The sequence below is a fragment of the Mustela erminea genome, chromosome 5, assembly GCF_009829155.1.
Source record: "Mustela erminea isolate mMusErm1 chromosome 5, mMusErm1.Pri, whole genome shotgun sequence".
NCBI classification, from domain to species: domain Eukaryota; kingdom Metazoa; phylum Chordata; class Mammalia; order Carnivora; family Mustelidae; genus Mustela; species Mustela erminea.
Window position 1 is genome coordinate 106,995,487 of NC_045618.1, and position 15,309 is coordinate 107,010,795.

General features: G+C 38.8%; 1 protein-coding gene across 6 annotated transcripts in view; it reads left to right on the forward strand.

The window, feature by feature from the left end:
- Window positions 1–15,309, forward strand: part of DAAM1 (dishevelled associated activator of morphogenesis 1) — a 163,066-nt gene that overhangs the window by 34,464 nt on the left and 113,293 nt on the right. The window contains exon 1 of one of the 6 annotated variants that reach the window (XM_032344353.1): window positions 12,271–12,670. The exons of the other annotated variants lie outside the window; for them this stretch is intronic. The gene's annotated coding sequence lies outside the window, so the exon portion shown is untranslated. Of the gene's footprint in view, window positions 1–12,270; window positions 12,671–15,309 lie in introns of those variants that run through there. 6 annotated transcript variants of the gene reach the window in all.

Consider the following 15,309-nt stretch of genomic DNA (forward strand, 5'->3'; position numbering starts at 1 on the left):
GTTGTGTGTTTTGGTTTTTTTTAACATCATTTTTTTTTGTTTGTTTGTTTGATTAATTTTAAGGGCTGGGGGGAAATACCCTAGGCAGTGATACTGAAATCTTTTAAATTTGTGACATGACAGGAAAATGTAACCACAGTGTCAACATTCTGTCGTCTTTTATTCATCTTTCTTTATGGAAAAAAAAAATTACAGTGGTTCTCACACAATTCCAAGGATTTAATGTTTCCCATGATATAAGTTAGATATTAAGATGTTTTACCTAAGGATAGTATCAGCTTCTCATAGAATTTAGAAATGACATTCTTGCCCATTATTTTCCTTTGTGTTCCCCTGCCCCCGAGAAAACTAAAGGAAGGAAAATTGATTTTTTACTACTGGTCGATTATGGTTGAGAGCCTCACTTGACTTGATAATATCTGGAAATTCACTTAATTCAAACTGTTTGTCTTCCCACACATTTCAAATGAACACTAACAGGAAAATACCTCTGTAAAAGCAGAAGGGTTATTTTTAGATTGTGCTCCTATATTTGGGCTTCATTACTCAGATTTTTTCCCCCTAGGGTCAGGGTCATATTTATGTGCGCTGTGCTTGATGGCTTTTCCATACTCTTGTCTTTACTCCAGAACCACCTGGAGGCCAGCACACTCAGTACTCATGTCATTTGGCAATCTGAATAAATCCTGTCTTCCTTGCCTGCCTTTTCCCACTGTCCTTCCCCTAAGTGTTGTAGATCAAAAGGTCACTTTGTTTTAGACTCCACTCTGGTTTTAAGTAATTTATTTCTTCTTGTTGCAGATGGCAGTGGTTTGGTAGAATGAATACTCTCCACTTTTCTCCTCTGAATTTTAAAACACCTTAATTTTTTAAAAGTTCTGTTATATTTAGAAAATGTTAGAGGAGTCATCTAGTAAGATTTTTTTAAAAAATGAAGGTTGGATTATGAGTATTGTAGCTGTGATGAGCCAGCAAGTATTGAAACTAAGAAGCATTTATTAGTGGACTGATGTGAAAAATTCCTCCCAGGGTATTTCTTTGGTTTATGCCATTTTGTCACTTGACACGTCAGCTTGACACGTCAGCTGTGGCAGTCACTGATGTAGCATGTTTAGTAATGGCACTCTTGTTTCTCACTGAATAGAGGATGCTTTCTGTAGTTTGTTTTCCATTATATTTGGAAGAAATCTTCCTGACACCAGTGTATCATTTAGCTTTCGATTTTGGTGAGTTGTAGGTTTGATTTTTGTGAATTTGATTTTGAAACTCACTTTCCATGGCTCCAAAGGGAGGTTAAACCAAGAATACAAAACATGCAAATAAGATGAAAAGGAAGACCCATGTTTACTTGTGATCACTCCTGGCTCTTTGTATATTCATTCTGTTCTCAATTTGAAGTAAATAAAATAGAAAGATTTCACTTTTTTTTTTTAACCTTATAATGGGTCAACAGTAATAGTCATAGGTTCTAGAAAGTTGGGTAAGAGTAAGTTTGCATAAAAGCTGCTTGATTAAAATTCTTGGTTAAAACTCAAAGGAAGGAGGCTTAACGCCACCATGTGGGTCAGCTTCTGTTCTTAGAAAATCCTCAGAAACCCTTCAGCAAAGCCATGGCTCTGGTGGTGGTTTCCATCCTGAGGGGTGGTGGACATGACTATTTTCCTGCCTATAAATAGTTCACTAGGTTGAAATGAATGTCAAATAAGTTTCTGTCCCCAACCCCCATTTTAATAGTAGAATATATGAGATAATGGAACAGCAATGGGGTAAATTCAGTGCTGTCAGCTTACTGGTATAAAAACCTTAGTGATTTAGAAATTTAAGGCCCATCATTAACTCTCTTTCCTTTGCAAATGGAATTTCAGCTGAGATGTAGATGAGGCAAACCACATGACAAATCCATTATTTCTCTGTGAAAAAGCAGGTATCTAGATGGGCCTTTTACCGCTTCCTTACAAACAGGTCCCCAGTGAGGCCATAGTGGAACTAGACTTAGGTAGCCTTTGTCAATTGGAAGTCTGACTGGCGCAGTACAGTAACTGGTATGACTGGAAGTAAAAGCAAGCACGGTGGTGGTGGTGACAAAGACGACAACATGGGGTTGAGAGGACTTTTTTTTTTCAGATAGGGGTTCCTTACCCAGGGAGGTAGTAGTGTTCCATGGGGTAACATGGAGCCTCTTCCTGGGCCTGCGTTTCTTTCTATTCAAGCAAATACACATTCACAAAACAAAACAGATATTAAATTGACCAGAGACTCCAAGTCATGTGAATTTAAGCAACATTATTCTATGATATGTTGGACTCCTTCCGTCATCCTGTTGACAGAATTAAAAGTTTTTTCTCTTAAACAGCTGTACGCTTGCTGTCAGCATGTCTTTTGCTGTTTATAATGATGTTGAGGTTAAGACAGATCAAATTTAAATGTTCCTATCAGGTAGGTAATATGACCTAGCATGGGAAGGAAAGCAGTTGTTCATTTTGCATATTAAACGTACAAGAATATTCATGTCCATTTATCTCCCATTTTTCTTTGGACATGTGGCTCACTATCTTCTATTTCCCAATTTTGATGGAAATGCAAGCCCAAGAATTATTGACCTTCCTCCAAATTTTTCTATGAGGAAAAAAAAAAAAAAAGGAGAGAGCAAACAATAATGATGAAAAATGGAAGCTGACTCCTAGCCTTGGTGTTGGAAAAAGAGTAGGCAGTGCTGGGACGATGGCAGACTGTGCATCAAATTGTCATTGCTTGGGAATGAAAGTTCTGAGTTAATAAGATGTCCAACTACTAGGCAATTAATAAAACTACATTTTAAGACATTATTTTTTAAAGAGACTGTTTGGTCTAGTGGTTAAGAGTTTGGCTTTGGAACCAGACGGCCAGAGTTCAAATCTCAGTTGTACCATATATCCACTACGTGACCTTGAGCAATATACTTAATCTTTGAATCTTAGAGCCTCGCTGTAAAACAGGGCCAATTATAAAAAGCATATCATAGGACTTGATGAGATAGTTCATTTGAAGAACTCAGTGTCTGGCATATAGTAAGTGCTTAACAAACATTAGCTGCTACTATATTATTAGTCAGCACTGAGTAGGTCTAAGACAATGTGTTGGTGGACCACCGATATGCAGCTTCTGTTGCATATAGACTTTGGAGCCAGCCAGTTTTGGATCTAAGTGCTGCTTTTTACTAAATGAGTATTTTGGGGCAAATTATATAATTCCTGTGGGCATTTGTTTCTAATCAGTTGTTAAGTATGGCAAAATAGGACCTACATCTGAGTTTAAGAGGATTCAGTAAAGTAAAGCATGTAAAGTGATTGGTGCATTTGATTAGTATATGATTTATTGAGCACCTAGTAAAGCCTGAAGGTTACTATTTTATCCCTGCTTTACAGGGGAGGAAACTGATTCTTTTGGGAAGTTGTGTGCTGGCTTTTCTCTGGCTTTGCTGTTGCTTGAAGGTTCATCCTTCAACATATTTTTCAACACTGATCTTCTCTAGCAGTTCAAGTCTGCTTATAAACGTCCATACCCTATCTGTCCTCACACAGTGTTCACCAATGAGCGGGCTTGGCCTGCAGATCTGCGCAATGTCACGTCTTAGTGAAGGACAGTTGGTTGTCATACCTCCAGAATATCTTGTAACTACTCATTCTCCTAAAGGTAGTTGTTGACTAAGAGTCATGGTTTTATCAGAGCACCTGTATCTTGGCCTTTCTTCTGAATGCCCTTGACTTCTTTTATTTTTGGATCTAAAAATGGAAAATTGTCTTTTCAGATTCATGAATCCCCTAAAAAAATTGAAGAAGAAAGGGCATTAACAAAGGAGATGGATTTGGTGGCCATTCAGCAACATGTTGAAATTTTCTGCAGTGGAACAGTCCTCCGTTTACTCTAGACATGGCAAATCAAGCAATATGATGTATCTTTCCTAGCTTTCAAGGAATATTACACTTTGTCCAAACTAGCCAACTCCTTCAAAAGAATTCTGGTGGACATGCACACAGTTGGTTCTTGGAGGTGGCGAGGAGACAGACCTTATGTCATTGAATGAACAGCCTTGGCAGACTTAGGAAAATAGGCTTAATTATGCTGAATAGCGGGAAATTCTCTTTCTTAAAAAAAATCTCATTTGAAATGGTCACTTTATGTCTTTCCAATGAGTGGAGTAGTCAGTCTTTTTTGGGAGGGGCGTTGTGCAGGGAGAAGAGGGTAATTACTTCCTTAGCAGAAACTGTCTCTTAACAAAGTGTTCTTTCTTGGGCTCCTAGGCATTTGAGCTTCAGGTAATTTTCAGCAGCTCAAAAGGAAGAAGCAGTGGCAAAATGAAGCTGCCAAAGCAATCCTTATACTATGATTAGATTTTTTAAAATTTAGTAGTGTTTTTTAATAGTTAAAGAACTGGAGATAGAAGTTTACTAGAAGCATGATTTTGCTTATTACTCATCACACATGGTCTGGCCCTGCTGACCCCTTGACCTTACTACCTTGTGCCTCTTTCTCTTGTCCACTGAGTTTCAGGTACTTTAGTCACCTTTTTGTTTCTTGAGCAGGCCTAGCATTTCTTTCCCTTGAGCCTTTGGTATTCCTTGTGCCTGGGTAATCTTTTAGATCTTTGTATGTCTGGGTTTTCATCATTCAAATGTCCATTCCAGTGGCATCTCCTGAGCTGTCATCCTCATGATTTTGCATCTCCTGAAGAATTACTTCCCCTTCAGACTCCTTGTCTGCTCTCTCCAAATACCCTGTTTTATCTATCTGGAATTACAGTTTTGTCTTGTTTGTCTGTCTCCTCTAAGATAAGACCTTCATGAAGATGGGGGCCTTCATCTTTCCAGTTCATTAATGGGTCTCCATCCCCTAGAACAGTTTCCAAAGATTAATTAATATATGCTGTGAATATATTTGTTAAATGAATGAATGAATTTATTTTGAATATAAGTGTTTTTGAAAGCATCCCCAAACACTTTTGTGTGTGTACTTAATATAGACCAGAGGTCAGTAGACTTTTTTATAAGGTGCTGCATAGTAAATGTTTTAGGTTTTCAGGACCAAAATATTTCTGTGGCAACTACTCAGAAAGCAGGTACAGGCAGTCTGTAAACCTAGGTGTGGCTGTGACCCAGTAAAAGTTTACTTACACAAACTGTTCGTGAGAGGTGGGGTGCCATATTTGGCTTTTAGGCTGTAGTTTGCCCACCTTTTATGTAGAGTCTATCCATTTTAACCTACACATTCTAGAATATATGTGAAAGAGTGAGGTTTGAAGAGTAGCTGTCTTAATTGGAGGCTCTGTATGTTCATTTGGTTTACAACTAAGAGAATATGAACATCTGTTCTTGTTCTTCTAGAGGAGAACATGTAATGAAACTTATTTGTAGCGTGACAGAAACGTTCCAAAAGAGACATCCCACAGAGGGTGAAATACATATTCAACACTGTTGCAGCAGAAAAATTGAGTACTGATTAAGCATTGCAGTGGAAATACCAGGAGAAATATTTAAGGGATTTGAAAATTGAAAAAGTTTGTTTTGACCTCTCCTAGCTAACCTAGGCTAATAATAGGGTTTAGTTTAGCCTGAAGCAGCAAATTTAGGAAATGGAATGACCTGAAATTATGGCAGACTTTACATACTTTTCTTTAGAAGGAAGAATAAGTCAAGGATACCTGAATGCCATTGGGCATACATGTGAAAACTTGAATTTACGAATGTTTTTGCACCAGGACCAACACAGGCTCTTGTCTCTAGTAAGACACTAACCCATGTCTGAACTTTCCTAAGAGCCAAGGAAGCTTAGTCCTCTACCTTCTCCCCTTCCCACCCTGCTGCCCAGAGCAGGAACTAGCGGATCAGTGGAAAATCTCTGAACTAGCTCTTCTGTTATTTAAAGGATTACAGATTCATAGATGATAGCCTCATAATTTGCTTCTGGAACTGGGTGTCTCCTTTTCTTTTGTGACTCAAAGAGTTAAAGTAGTAAAAGTTGACTTGTTCTACTAAGCAGTTAGAATTAGATTGTAAAAATCTTGATAAAATCCAACAGATGTTTAAAACAGCATTGTTAATAAACTGAAAACATTTGTATAGGTTTTTGTTTTGTTCTGTTTTGTTTTTTGTTTTATACTATCAGTTGTTTTAAACGCATTTGTGTGGGGTTTTGAGATTAATTTGCTAGGTGAGAGTTTTCAGTGATTAAGAATCTGTTTACAACCACCCCAGAGTCTTATTTGTAACTTCTCTCTCTTCAAATTAGTGTGTGTCATAACTTGTTTCTCCTTCAGAACTACATGTTCTGGTGAGCATGATTTGTGAGGATATAATTGACAATCTTGAAGAGTAAGATATTTGTTCTTTACATTGTAATCTTTCCCTCAGTGGCTCCAAAGGCCACTGATGAGAAATACTAGAGGCACAAATGATTTCCTGTTCTTAACATAATGGCTCAGTCCTAGAAAGATGAGAGATGACAGTCTTGGACGTCTTGCATCCAGTTTGTTTGTTTGCTGAGATGTCTTTATGACCTTATGAATGAGAGAAAGTTCAAGGGACTTGAGCAGCACCACTGTCCTTGGCAGATCGTTGTCATAGACACAAATGGAACCTGGAGTTTGTCAGGGTGTGTCTACAGGGAGCAGAGCTTTTGTAGTTTTTTCCTTAGGCTCCACTAAGATAACAACAGTTTTCTAAAGGCCTATTCATATTCCATCTTTTTCAAAAAATTTCTGAGGTCATCCTAATTACAGTGCCCTTTATGTCCTCTGAGCACTTAGAGTACTTAATATCTCTTTTGTGGCATTTATATCTATTGCTCTGTATTTTGCAGTCTTCATGAGTCTCTTCTGTTAGATTGTCAATTCCTTAATGCCTGGAACCAAGTGTGATTTCTCTTGTTTCCTATTCTGTGGGGGATAGTCTTGGATATAGTTTCTCTTTGCTCTGTGTTCTCATAGCACATCTACAAGTCAGCCTCTCCCTCTTAAATGTTTAATTTCTGAAAGGCACAGAGTTTGGCTTGTTCAGTTTTATATTCCTCATATACAATCCCTGATAAATAGCTGCTTAATTAATGTTTAGATGAATGGAAGAGTCAGTAAAGCTGTAGTTGACCCAATAAAACACTGAGCTATCTACATTTGTATGGTTTTTGCCACTATACACACCTCTTGGAAGTACAGTGTATTGCCCTTAAAAACCACATACGTTGAGGACCAATAATAATCATCTATTTGAAATACAACTTGAAGGATGTTTCTTCCATCTGAAGCTTTCAACAAAAGAGCCCAAGGCTACTCTTTGATAATCCTGGGATGGTCGGCTGGCAATTATGAATACTGGAAGAAGGATGGCCTAAGTTGAAGTCCTTCCTCTGCTGCTTAGGAGTGGTTTGACCTTGTGGAGGTCACTTGTGTGCTCAATGATAGTTTCTCATCTGGAAAATAGAAGTGAAAACAGTATCTGGTTGCCTCTGCTTCTCTTCCTCTCAGGGTTATTGGGAAAATCAGATGGCACCGTGATTACACAGGTACTTAGAAAACCACATTACCTTACAAAGGGAATATACTATTACCTGTTATGAAATAGGGTGATATCCTATGGTTTTAGCTTTCCATTTTTTTCGTGGTTCTATAAAATAAATAATCCAACCTATAATTAGGACAGTTGGCTGTTACCCAAACAGGGCCTCAATTCCACCTGTTATACTCAGGTCCTGCAAAAAAAGGGGTGGTAATTTCTTGTTAGTTAGTCACAGTTTCCTTATTGCCATGCTAGTTCTTTTCCTAGATGGAAAAAGAGAGATGTAGCTAATGAATTTTATGCCTACAGCGGAACATTAAATTCTATTGACCACACCTTTGCTTGTTCCAGTTTCTCTGCCCCCTTCTTTCTCACCTCCCTCAACAGGTTTGACACCTTTACCTCTGATACATTCTTTTGCAAGGCCTAATGGTGGAATTTTCAGATTCTTTTTTTTTAAAGTGGATTTTTTTGGAATTTTCAGATTCTTGATACTTTCCTAAAATTGTGCCTTGTTTTTGCTTTCCCCAACTCTTGTTAGGTTCCTTTCCTTGCCACAGAGTCTGTCTTTCCCAAACTCTACTCCTGGGAACAAAGTTAGAGATGAATGACTAAAATTTTGGATTGTGGCCTGTCTTTGAGAAAGGGAGGTGGAGTGGTTATTTCTGAACGCTTCCTGCTTAGGTGTGATGATGACTTTTACATTTTGTACTCTGTCTTTTCGGCACCATACACACAAAAACTTATATTATTTCCAAGCCTCAGAGAATAAGTCCTCCATAGGCTCATTTAAGATTCCTGGAAAGTCAAGTCTGGCAAAATTTGTTTCCAAAAATAGGAATCATTTGAGAAAAGAGGTGTTACATTATTCATATTGATCTTTGAGCAGCGATGTCTTTGGAGCTTTCTCTAAAATGAGACATTTGTGTTTGGATTTATGGCTTGACTGTCAGCTTGATTATTAGGAAAATAATGCTGTAGCTTGAGAGACATGGGTTTGTGGTTTGAGGTTAGTGGGAAGAAAATGGGTTTGGAATGAGACAGGTAGGGTTTAAATCCTTGCGTACACCTCCTAGTTATATGAATTTTTTTGGTCACTTTATTTATTGTAAAATTTGACATCTGCTGATAAAAATTAGCTGAAATGATGCGTATTGAGTTCCACATGGTCTCTGACACTTTGGAGGCATTCAGTAAGTGAGTTTCCATCGCATTTAGTCAAGTGGAACATGAATCACGGTTGTTTGTTTGTTTGTTTGTTGTAATGTTAAGGGACAGAACCCACTTAAATTGGCCTAAGGGAAAAAAGTTCATTTGAAACATGCATTGGGAAGGTCTAGAGATGTTTGACTTGAGACTTATCTGGATCTAGTCGTTAGATGCTGCCATTAAAACCTCCTCATCTCCCCATTCCTCTTGTCCCATTTCTGAGTTCTGCTTTTGTCTATGCTGGCTTCATTTTTAGGCGTTTCCAACACATGGTGGAAAAGGCAACTGTTCTAAATTCCAGGTGTTTATGATTTTTGTTTCTCATGATTCCAGGAAAAAGAAAGCAACTCTCATCTACAGCATCAATGCACATAAAGACTTCTAGTTTTCTTTGTTCTGGGTGCCCATCTCTAGATCAGTCCCTGCCCAGGGGATTGAGTGCCTCAGTTGGCTCTGCATTGCCATGTGCTCACCTCTATCAATAGAGAGGCAAGATCTCTTAGTTAATTACCCCTTTAGAATCATATGGAGGAGGAAATGACACCTGCACAGGTGTGCGACTAGACAAATAGGTAAGAAATGTGTCCATTTAAAGATAGCAATCAAGCGTCCCAAGACAGATACAGCATGCTCTCAAATTTGTGTGTGTGTGTTCACCCATGCATGTGTGCATAGGCACCAGCAAGTATGCTTTAATGACTCCTTTAATGCATTTTGGTTGTGTGTTACTTTAAAGTTTCTGGGCTGAGGACTGGGGTAAACCGCAAGGGATCTGGGAATTGCCTGAAATGATACACAGCATTTTATATGAACGTACAGAAAAAATATTTTTCCCCGAGTTAATGTTGTGCGACATGTTCTCTCCAATAAAGTTAATGCAGGCTCTTTATAAGGTTCTGCAAAATCTTTGGCTCATCTTCTGCAACATGTAGGGAAAACTTCAGGAAAGTTCCTTTCACCACTATTTTTGGAAGATCAGCCATAGATTCATTCTCTCAGGGTTCCACCACTTCCTGTTTCCTCCAGTGGAATCTTTATCTTGAATGATGTTTATCAAAAAAGAGCAAAAAAAAAAATTAGCAAATTTTGTAAAATTTGAATCAGTTAATTTTGGGGGGGCTTTTGTGTTTGTAATTGATAGCTTACCAATTGTGGTGCATGCTGGTATAAACAACCTTTTGAAGAAGCTAGCTATTAACATAGTTCTTTTTCTCAGGCATAAGGGACTTCAACCTTATACTATCATTTTTCTTCTTAATTGTAGAAATGTAGACAGGAAAGAGAATTCTGTTTGATTGGAGCCAATTCAAACACCGGAACCAAAAGAAAGAGCTTCCATGGTTACTTGAATTATTTTAGCTTCTCAAAATTAAACTGGTGGTTTACCAGCAATAGGTGGAAACAACAGGACAGTTGCACTCAGTCCCATTGTTAGAGAGATAAATCGGTGGCATTGGTTCTAGGTTTGGGAGTTATGTGCAGACTTTTGTACTGATCCTAGATCCAGAGCTTATTTCTTATTGCTTTCTTAAATCACAAAATCCCTTCCTCAAGGTTGTTTCCTATATGGGGATTTGATGCTATGAGGATTAGATTGCTCAAACAAAGGCAGGAGCAACATGCTTCTAAAATGAGTCCTCTGGTTCACTTCATCAGATGTTAGAACTGGAAGGGATCGTTGAAGATTCTCCCTTGCCTCTGTAAGGATAAACTGAGTCTCCAGCAGGCTGAATAACTTAACTATTGAGTCCCAGGCTACTTGAGGAACAGAGCTGGAGGTAAGTTCTAGGGACCCCTACAGACTAGTAATTTTTTTCCCAGCTATCCCACTTTTTTCTCAGACAAAATTTTAACAAATTATCCCCAAAGCCTTGTTTTCCTTATTGCATAGCTCAAATGTGGACTCTGAGGGCAAGAACCCAATTGGTCTTTTTCATCATCATATGCCCGGTAGTATTAATTAACTGCAGCAGCAGCAATAATAGTAGTAGTTGTAATGGGAGGATTGTAATAATAATCATGTCTATAAGAACTTACCCTGGACAGATACTATTCTATATACTTTATATAGATTTACTTATTTAATCCAAACAACAACCCTCTGAACTGGGTACTATTATTATTTTCATTTTACAGATGAGGAAACTGAACTCCGGGAACAAAGAGCCTAAAATATGCATAGAAGCCACTTGATAAATATTTGCTCAGTCCCTAGAAGTTCCAAAGCACCTTCCTAGTCATTATATAATGTATAATATATAATTTCAAGGGAGGGCATTATTCAGAGGAAATAGAGGCCCAAGGGACTCTAAGAGACAAAGTTTAGAGGGATAGTGGTAGACTAGGACCTACTTGGATCCTTTCCTTCTAACCTTGTTAGGGTCATCATTGGATTCCTACAAAAACACATCCTGAAGGTCAGTGGCGAGGGAAACTCTGCGGCAGTGTCTGGTTTTATATTTACCCACAGGTTGGCCATTTCCAGCCTTCTTCATTACTTTGTATAGATCCAAATTTCTATCTGGTATCAATTTCTCTCTGTGCAAAGGACTCCCAAGTGTTGGCCTTTGTTCTGACAGATAGTTAAGTTACTTGGGATCAGTGAGACCCTTTTGAAGCCCTTTCCAGTGCAGCCTGTGTCTAGGACTCTTTGGGGACACTTTCTGATGTTTTATGTAAACTAGCTCTTCTCAGGCTGGTGGGAATGCCAGTTATTCCCAGTCCGGTGTGAACCCTAGTTCCTGGTGCAGAGCAGTACTCAGACAATGCCTTGCGGGACACCTTTGTAGATTTCCAGAGTTGCTGCCTCATTCTCCCTGAAATTTTAGTCTTTGACTCCTTAGCAACACCCCTGAGCTTGGCTTGGCTTGAGTTCCTTCTTCCTGCCCTACTGCCTAGTGAATTGGGGTGATAGGAGAGCTTATCTCACTTGGAATTTCCTTCCCTCAGGGATCACTGTCTTGCATTGCCTTTGTCTAGAATTTAATACAGTTGTTTCATGGATTTTGTCCACTTTCTAGTTATTTGTAACTATTAATCCCTCATGGATGGAGGTGGAAGGCCAGTGTCTTGTTTGAGGTTCCAGACCTTAGCAGGGTACTCCGTGTCCCCTGTTTGTTAAGAACAGACATCATCCTTTGCTTCTTTTACTTTCTTTCCTCAGCTATATTCAAGGGAATATGGAAATTACTGGCAAACTGAATTGTTATATAAAGCAAGTAGAATCTGCTCTTCCCTATCAAAGATGAGGTGAAAAATCGATTACTCCACTTACTCACTGTCTCCCCACGGAGCCAGAGTCTGGAACCTTGAAATAACTTAAGAAGCCTTAGGCTTGTGTGCCTGTGAACTAGCTGTGCTATAGGGCAAGATCCACATCTGTTTCATTCATCTTTGTATCCCAAAACTAAACAGAAGAGTGAGCACACACTAGGCCCATGAATGAATAAATGAGTGAGTGAGTGAGTGAGTGAGTGAATAAAAATGTGTAAATTATCACACAGGATGGTGAACTTGGGATTTGTGTGTATGTATGTGGGGGAAGGGAGTGATTGTTGGCTGCCTGTGAGTTGTACCTATGAGGAAAAACCAGTTTGCCGCCCACATGCGTGCGTGTGTGCGCGCGCGTGCGTGTTTGTGTGTGTGTGTGTAGGTTTGATTACCTGTGGGCATTTATGTCCTGGTTACTTTTCCAGTCTGAGCAAGTACAGTTGTTAACCAGCTCTTCCACAAAGAGACTGGCTCTTCCCTTTACGTGTCACTCCCCGGTGAGGTGGGTGGTGTTTAAAAGAGGAGAAACCACAAGGAGCCAGTAGCCGTGTTAGCAAGAGTGTTTCTTGCAAGTCTGTCTACTGCTGATGAATTGGAGGGAGACCTACCAACAAGAGATTGCCCCATTTGATTTTTTTCATGGAATGGAAAGTGCTGTATGTAAGGTAAATGATGATTTTAGGATGAAAAAAAGGAGAGACGTGGGAACAGGAGAAAGGTGGTGGTATATATGTAGAAATCATGTATAAATAAAAATTAAGCAATTTTTCTAATCATCATCTTGTAGATTGAATGTTCTATTAAAATGCGCAGCCTTTTTTGACTTTGTTACTCTAAGGTCTCTCTTAGTTTTATACCACTCTTATTTTTACATTAATTTTCTTTCCTTCTTTAAAAAATAGTTACCAGTGTTTGCCTTCATCTTCTGTGATCAGCTGCATGCTACAATTTGGCGCCCTTTTGTAATTTATACTCCCCATTACTGTATTTGCTTGCTTATTTACGATTGGGTCAGAAGCCATGAATGTAAGAGGATACACTGTACTACTATTTCAGTAGCTTTAGAATTGGACTTCAGGAAGCAGGGCTTTAAGATTACTAAACAAGTTCATTCCTTCTGGGTCAAACTTCCTAATAAATACCTAACAAAAAGTTCCATCATTAGACGCTTCTAGTCTTTTATGTAATGCTGCTTGGGCTGCCACCTAGAAAGTGGGTTCTTTGAAGATAAAGATACCAGTATTTACTCCTGTAGCAAAGAATACCATGGGTTTAAGGGTATTTTGAATTGTACTATTTTGGTGAAAGTGAGCAGCTATGTATTCTGTTGTTATGGTGATGAGTTGTCATTGCATTGATATATACAGTATTGTTTTTAGGAAATGGTTTGGTAGCTTCTTCTCCTTTTCTTCCCCCACCTCCTATTCTAAATTTATTATAAGTATAAAGGGAAAAAAGTCACTGTTCATTATTGGTGTTTTATGGTCGAACAGATTGTTTTCATTTTGAGAACTAACAATTGTAGGGGTGGGTGTGGTGAAGTGGAAAAGTGCAGAAATTAAAGCAACTACAGTCAGGTCTAGAAATTCATTGACCGTGGACTGTGTTCTCAGAGGGAGACACTTAAGGATTCACTGCTTACCTCTTTTATTAATTGAGATAATAAGTGGATGTAAAGCATGTTGAGAGTGGCTGGTATATTGAAGAGGGCTGATAAGTGAAAGCCATTCAAGAAAGTTTTTTTTGATTAAGTAAATTCTACCCCCAGTGTGGGGCTTGAACTCATGACACTGAAATCAAGCCAGCCAGGGGCCCCAGAAAGTCACTTAATTTTAAAAAGGGCTAGTTACTTTCTAAACTTTCAGAAACAATTTGATAATCAAGGCAAAAAAAAAAAAAAAAAAAAAAAAGTAGTCCAAGCCCTTATTTTTTTCCCCAAAACATTAGAATAGAAGGAACTGAAATGCAAACAAGTTTCCTTCCTTTTCCAGTGTCTGTTTTATTCTCTAGGAGGAGCTACTTCATGGGATTTTGTAGCTCTTATTTTACCACAGGCTAGACAGTTTCTTTGCATATTCATATAAGTATATTCTTTTTACATTTTGGTATACCATGTTGATTCCACAACATGGACTTCTAATATACTTTAGACCTCCTAATGGTAGAAAATATGTCCCCCCTTTTTTTTTTTTTTGGTAAGAATTATTTATTAGAGAGAGAGAGCCTGTGTGCATGCAGGAGTTTAGGGAGAGGCAGAGGGTGAGGGAGTGAAAATCTCAAACGGACTCCCTGCTGAGCACAGAGCGCTATGCAGGGCTTGTTCTCATGGCCCTGAGTTCATGACTGGAGCTGAAATCAAGAGGCAGGCAGTCATTCAACCAACTGAGCCACCCAGGTGCCCCTCCTGTTCTTTTTAATAGCTGCGTAGTATTTCATCATACAGAGGTGCCCTGTGTCATTTAACCCGTCCTCTGTTGACAGCTTCTTGATGACTTTTGACTGTTTAACAGTATTTCTTAGAATGTGAAGTCCAAATATTATCCTCAGCCCAACTGCTCCAGGCTTTGTATGAGTTAAAGTAACAATTCTTTTTTTTTTTTTTTTTTTTTTTTTAAGATCTTATTGATTTATGAGAGAGAGAGAGCGCGAGCGAGCATGAGCGTGGGTAGGGGCGGAGGGAGAGGGAGAAACAGGCTCCCCACTAAGTGGAGAGGCCAATGTGGGGCTCGATCCCAGGACCCCAGGATCATGACTGAGCCAAGCATATGTTTAACCAACTGAGCCACCCAGGTGCCCCTGAAGTAACAATTTAAAACAGCGTTTTTTGTTATTGCATTTAGAAGAAATTTTGCAAGAGAGGCAGTCTCTTCGGTGTCTAGTCTTCTTGTTATGCAATAAAGCAATTACTGTTCTCACCTAATTATATAGCAAATTACAGAGTAGGGTGGAGTGGGCACACTGTCTAGTATCAGGTTCCTTCACACTTCCCCCTTGATGACTGCAGAACGGCCCTTTTTTTTGGCCCGGTTTAAATGAAGAGTGTAGTAATCCATGTGTAGTAATTAAAATTCAGTGAAGATCTTTCTTCACTACACATTCAGCTCATGCAGTTTCAGAATCCATAAGCTATGTGAATAACTTCCCAAGGATGTTTGTCACATGGAGAAAAATCACTAAGGAGAAAACAGTTTTTATTGTAGCTGCTGGTTATTTCTGTTTTGGTGGATTGTTAGCTTTGCTTATGAAAAGGAATGTTACATGTTCACCAGTTCACTCACTCAACACATGTGTTCTCCTATCCTTG